We start from the raw sequence: 6,231 nt of genomic DNA on the forward strand, positions 1-6,231 counted from the left end.
TCATTGTCACAGCCTGTCTGCCTGCCTGCCTACCTTCCTTCCATCCTTCCTTCCTTCCTTCCTTCCTTCCTTCCTTCCTTCCTTCCTTCCTTCCTTCCTTCCTTCCTTCCTTCCTGCCTGCCTGCCTGCCTGCCTGCCTGCCTGCCTGCCTGCCTGCCTGCCTTCCTGCCTTCCTGCCTTCCTGCCTTCTTTCCTTCCTTCTCTCTTTTTTAAATAAGAACACCAATGATTCCATGTAGAGCTTTCCCTAATCAGTAAGATCCTATCTTGAGTCTTAACTAATGACATCTGCAAAGACCCTGTTTACAAACAAGGTCCCAGATATATATACTTTTTCTTTTGCCAGTACCAGAATTTGAACTCAGGACCTTAAGCTCTCACTTGGCTTTCTTTCTTGCTCACAGCTGGTGTACTACCACTTGAACCACATCTCCAGTCTGGCTTCTTGCTGGTCTATTGGAAATAGAATCTCTATAATTTTTCTGTCATTGATCCAGGTCTCACTCTCTGGAATAGCTAGAGTTACAGAAGTAAGCCATTGGCACCCAGCTTGAAATACATTTTTTGAAGGGATACTATTCAACTTACTTTATTACTTTATGGAAATGAAAGATAAAGTTATAGGGCCAGGGAAATGGTATGGTCTTCAAAAATTATCTAAGAATAAGGTAAGGAAACTATCAGGGTCATAAGAACATGAATCTCTAGATTTGAAGAACTCACTAAGGATATATCATAATAGAAGTGAACAGGTGTATAATGCAGCATGCTGCTGTTAGAAGACCAGAGATAAAATTCTACTAAGTGAATGAGAGGACACCACACATACACACACCCATACACATGCCATATTGTAGCAACCATCAGAATGACATCAGGTTCTCAATGGTAACAGTGAAAGTTAAGATAACAATAAAACAATAGCTTTAAAACTCTAGGGTGAAACTACTTTCAATCTACAAAGTTTTGTCTTCCTATTGTCAAGTATGAGAATAGGAAAAAATTCAGGCTTTAATATTTCAAAATAATTACCTTCAGTGTGCCTTTTTATTCTTTGTTTGAATAAAATTTAATGCACTAAGATAATAGGAATAGAGTTGCAAGTTAAAGGAATTTCAGAAGAAATGGGATCAAGGAAAGCCTAGACTTTCTATTGTATAGACAGATGATGGTACTGACTGGAATGAAACAGTGGACTCAAGGAGAAATGTCTATAAGAAAAGCTAGAAACCAAGAGATTATATGTTTGGCATTAGAAAAAAATCAAAAGGTGTTTTGATGAGTTATTTGGAGGTGTGGAAAGAATTTATTAATTTATATAAAAATGAGCAAAAATTAGGCTGGTAGCTGGGTGCTGGTGGCTCATGCCTGTAATCCTAGCTACTCAGAAGGCTGAGATCTGAGGATTGCAGTTCAAAGCCAGCCTGCACAGGAAAGTCTGTGAGACTCCAATTAATCACCAGAAAAGTGGAAGTGGTGCTGTGGCTCAAAGTGTTAGAGCATTAGCTTTGAGCTCAAAAGCTCAGAGACAGTGCTTAGGCCCTGAGTTCAAGCCCTATGACCGATAAAGAGAAAGAGAGAAAAGAAAAATCAGTTTTAATTCCACAAGAGAAAGGAAGTGGTATAAGATTGTAAATTAAATGTGAGGATGATACTTTGCTTGAATAGTATGAAATATTTACATAGTCATAATAATAAAAGCACTGAGGTGTAGTTAATTTAAAAATTACAATATTGAAAAGGGTAGAGAAAAAGGAAATGGAATGTAATTGTATTTAAATCTTCATCTTCATCTCTCTAAAGAAGTCAGTGGCAATGTCTAAATTTGAGAGTTCAATTTTTTTAAAGTGGCTTAGCCATTATTTTCCTTTTCCTTCCTTCCTTCCTTTTGTATTTCTCATGTAACATCGACAATATTGAGTTCCCATCATCTGTCCTTTTGCGCCCCCCCCCCCGCCTACTGATTTTCACCAATTTCATTTTCTATTCATGCTATTTCCACTTGCCTATTGTTACATTCAAACCCCACCCCTAAGTATAATGGCTTACAGCTATTAGCATTTATCTGTTATAATTCTGAAAGTTGGGCATGACAAGCAAGTACAGATTGTCACTGCTTTCTATGGGGATGGCTAAGGTCACATTTGTGATTTACAGAGTGGAGAATCAGCTAGAGTTGGGACATCCAGGGTAGGTTCCCTGAAGTGTCAGGGGCCTCAATTGAGACAGCAAGAACAGGGACAGCTGGCTGTGTGTCTGTCCATCCCTACATCTCTCACCATGAAACAGTATCAGCTGAGCACCTCTCTCTATGAGATCTACATCTTAAGAAGACAAAAACATCCCAGACGGACTTATGATCCTTACAGCCTCCCTGCAGAATTTACAGTGTTACTTCTATTGATCAAAACAGCTCACAGGACCAGCCCAGATCCAAGGGAGAGCAAAGAATTCCATCTCTTGGAAGATGCACTCACAGATGGAAGAAATTGTTGACATCTGTCTTGCCAATCAATGTTTGATAATTCGCTTTGTATTTCAAAACCAGATAATTCCATCATAAAACAAATACTATTTTTTTCACTAGCTTATCATTAAAATGAGCGAAGAAATTTGAATAGGAAAAGTCACCTTATTTTTCATTTTAATTTCAGAGATAAACATGAGTGAATGAATCGATTAGGATATTTGAAAAGCCAAACTCAAACATGGCACTAATGTATTTCTTGACAGATTACAGAGAGATACTTTGATTTCTTAGCAAGCCGATGGAGAAAGAAGGGACTAATGTGACTCACTGATATCAGAATCCTGTCATGAAAAATTACTGAGATAAAATTTCTGAAAATATTAACTGTCTTCAGCCAAAATTTAAAGTATTGTTGATTTAAAAAAATAACCTATTGGGCTGGGAAGGTGGCTCAGTGGTAGAGCGCCTGCCTTGCATGCATGAGGCCCTGGGTTCGATTCCCCAGCACTACATAAGCAAAAAGAAAAAAAGCCGGAAGTGGTGCTGTGGCTCAAGTGGTAGAGTGCTAGACTTGAGCTGAAGAGCTGAAGGACAATGCCCAGGCCCAGAGTTCAGGCCCCACTAATGGACCCCCAAAAAACCCCAAAACTATTATGGGCTGTGGAGGTGGCTCAGTGGTAGAGTGCTTGCCTTGCATGCATGAGGCCCTGGGTTCGATTCCTCAGAAACATATAAGAAGAAAAAGCCAGAAGTAGTGCTGTGGCTCAAGTGGTAGAGCGCTAGCCTTGAGCTGAAGAGCTGAGGGACAGTGTCCAGGTCCAGAGTTCAGGCTCCATGACTGACAAAAAAATAATAAATATAAAAAATAACCCATTATAGGTTGCCATTCTACCTTGGGATTTATTTTTCCCATATTCATATTTCGAAAAATACAGAGCAGAATCCCTGCATTTTAGACATGTCCATTATTACACTAATTAAAATCTAGTATGGCCATAGCTTTTTAATTACTTTCCATCATTGTGGCAGTCAGTGAAGCTCGCTCTATTAACCACTATAATGCCTCTCTGGTAATCAGTCTTCATAAAACCTGAAAACGTGTCTTAATGCTGACATTCCAGCAACTGGCTTGTGTGCCTAGCTTTGCTTGGAGCACAATATACAAATGAGATGTATATGCTTGTTACCTGATAACATAAACAATGCCTTCACCTTCCCCATCCATTCTGAACTGATACTGGTATAAGGTGATATATAAGGATCTAGTTCCCTATTTTTTGCATGTAGATAGCCAGTTTTGCCAGCACCATTTGTTGAAGAGGCCGTCTGTCTTCCAGCCTATGTTTTCTGGGAAGGAATGAGTGGAAGAAGGGTGAAGATGTTGAAGGGGTGACACAGATTAAGATGTATTGTACACATAAGCTTCTTTGTTAAATGGCAAAAACTTCAATACATAACCTAAAAAAATAAGAAAAATGAAGGAAGAGTGGGTTAAGAAGGGTAGGAGAGAATGTTGAAAGGCATGACATTATCAAGATGCACCTGTATTCATAAATTGCTCTGTTGAATGATAACCCCTTTGTACAACTACTTAAAGATAATAAAACCATTTAAAAATAAACAAATAATGAGGAGGCAATAATGCTTGATAAGAAATGTACTCACTATCTTGCCCATGTAATTGTAACCCCTCTGTACGGTATTTTCAGAAGAAGAATAAAGAAGAAGAAGAAGAAGAAGAAGAAGAAGAAGAAGAAGAAGAAGAAGAAGAAGAAGAAGAAGAAGAAGAAGAAGAAGAAGAAGAAGAAGAAGAAGAAGAAGAAGAAGAAGAAGAAGAAGAAGAAGGAAGAAGAAGAAGAAGGAAGAGGAAGAGGAAGAGGAAGAGGAAGAAGAAGAAGAAGAAGAAGAAGAAGAAGAAGAAGAAGAAGAAGAAGAAGAAGAAAAAGAAGAAGAAGAAGAAGAAGAAGAAGAAGAAGAAGAAGAAGAAGAAGAAGAAGAAGAAGAAGAAGAAGAAGAGGAAGAAGAGGAAGAAGAGGAAGGAGAGGAAGAAGAAGGAAGAAGAGGAAGAAGAAGAAGAAGAAGAAGAAGAAGAAGAAGAAGAAGAAGAAGAAGAAGAAGAAGAAGAAAGAAGAAGAAAGAAGAAGAAGAAGATCCAATGTAGATACATAAAAAATAAAAATAAAATAAACGAAAAACAATTTAAGTACAGTAAGACTAAGTAAACTTTTTCTTTAACTCAAACATTCTTTAACTCAAAAATTATTTTTCATATGAATTTTTGGATTGCTTCTTCTATTTCCTTGAAGAATGAGGTTGGAATATTGATAGGTATCACATTGAATTTGTAAATAGCCTTGGGAAGTATAGCCATTTTCATGATGTTGATCCTTCCAATCCAGGAGCATGGGAGTTTTTTTTCCACTTCCTAAGTTCTGTTTTGATTTCCTTTTTCAAGTTTTTAAAGTTTTCATTGTAGAGGTCCTTCACTTCTTTGGTTAAGTTAATTCCTAGGTATTTTATTTTTGGTGGGCTATTACAAAAGGAGTTGCTTTCCTGATTTCAGCTGTGCTCTTCTCATTGTTGGCATACAGAAAAGCCACTGATTTTTGAGGGTTAATTTTATACCCTGCTACTTTGCCAAAGTTTTGAATCAGTTCAAGTAATTTGGGAGTGGAATCTGTGGGATACTTTAAATACAAGATCATATCATCTGCAAAGAGGGAGTGAAGTAAACATAGGTCCCATGGTTTCCCTTATTTGCAATAACTAGTATATGTCTGGGACAAGCAGAAAAGGTTAAAAGCTATGTACATATGACCAGATAAGATGAAGTTAAGCGAAATGAACCCCAAGATAGGGACATAAGTGGTTTTTTCTTTCTTTTTATTGTTTCTAACGTATTTATAATGTACTATGTGATTTTTTTTGTTTCTTTGGATGTCCCTTCCCCATGGTATAACCCCTGTTCTCACTGTATTTGATTTCAGTGCCCTGCATCTTGTATATGCATTTCTCTAATTTGGGGAGGAGAAGGGAAAAAACAAAATGCTTAAATAGGGATACAATGAGATGCACAAGACACTATGTTGACAAACCAACTTTATAATTTAGGTGGGGGGGAGTGCAGTTGTGGAGGGGATGGTAGGGGAAAAGCAAAGGAGGAGGAAATAACAATGCTTGATAGGAAATTACTCATTACCTTGCTCATGAAACTGTAACCCCTCTGTACAGTATTTTTACAATAAAAAAGTATTAAAATTATTTTCATCTGTAAGTGTCTATATGAAAAAAATGACATTCAACAAAGTAGTATATGAATACAATGAATCTGGATCAATGTCACCCATTTCATCATTCTCCCCCATCTCTCCCCACCTCCTCCTTTCCCTCAATTTTCTTAATTTTGTAGAATAAACATTGAATTTATCACTGCTAGTTATTTTGTTGGACCATGAGTTAGCCTTCCTAAGGAATCAGATCATTTTGGTTCTCCCCATAATCTACCCTATTTCAGTTAATACACTGTGTACACTTGGATATACTACCCCAAAATGTATATTTATATATTTACATATTAATTCTAGCTTTCACATGAGAGAAAACATACCTAAACTGAGCCAAGAGGATATTAAACCACTGAAACAGATCCATAAAAAGAAATGAAATTGAAATGGTAATAAAAACTCTCTCATCTAAGTAAGTCTAGGACCTGATGGTTTCACAGCTGAATTCTATTAGGCCTTTAAAGCAGAACTAACACC

At 37.3% G+C, this 6,231-nt stretch overlaps 1 non-coding gene across 1 annotated transcript; it reads left to right on the forward strand.

The window, feature by feature from the left end:
• The first annotated feature begins 2,907 nt into the window (after positions 1–2,907).
• Positions 2,908–2,988, forward strand: Trnaa-ugc (transfer RNA alanine (anticodon UGC)). The gene has a single exon. It is a non-coding gene; the product is annotated as a tRNA-Ala (tRNA).
• The last annotated feature ends 3,243 nt before the right edge of the window (positions 2,989–6,231 follow it).

The sequence above is a fragment of the Dipodomys merriami genome, unplaced genomic scaffold (genome assembly GCF_024711535.1).
Source record: "Dipodomys merriami isolate MVZ:Mamm:240054 unplaced genomic scaffold, mDipMer1.0.p SCAF_13, whole genome shotgun sequence".
Taxonomy (NCBI): Eukaryota; Metazoa; Chordata; class Mammalia; order Rodentia; family Heteromyidae; genus Dipodomys; species Dipodomys merriami.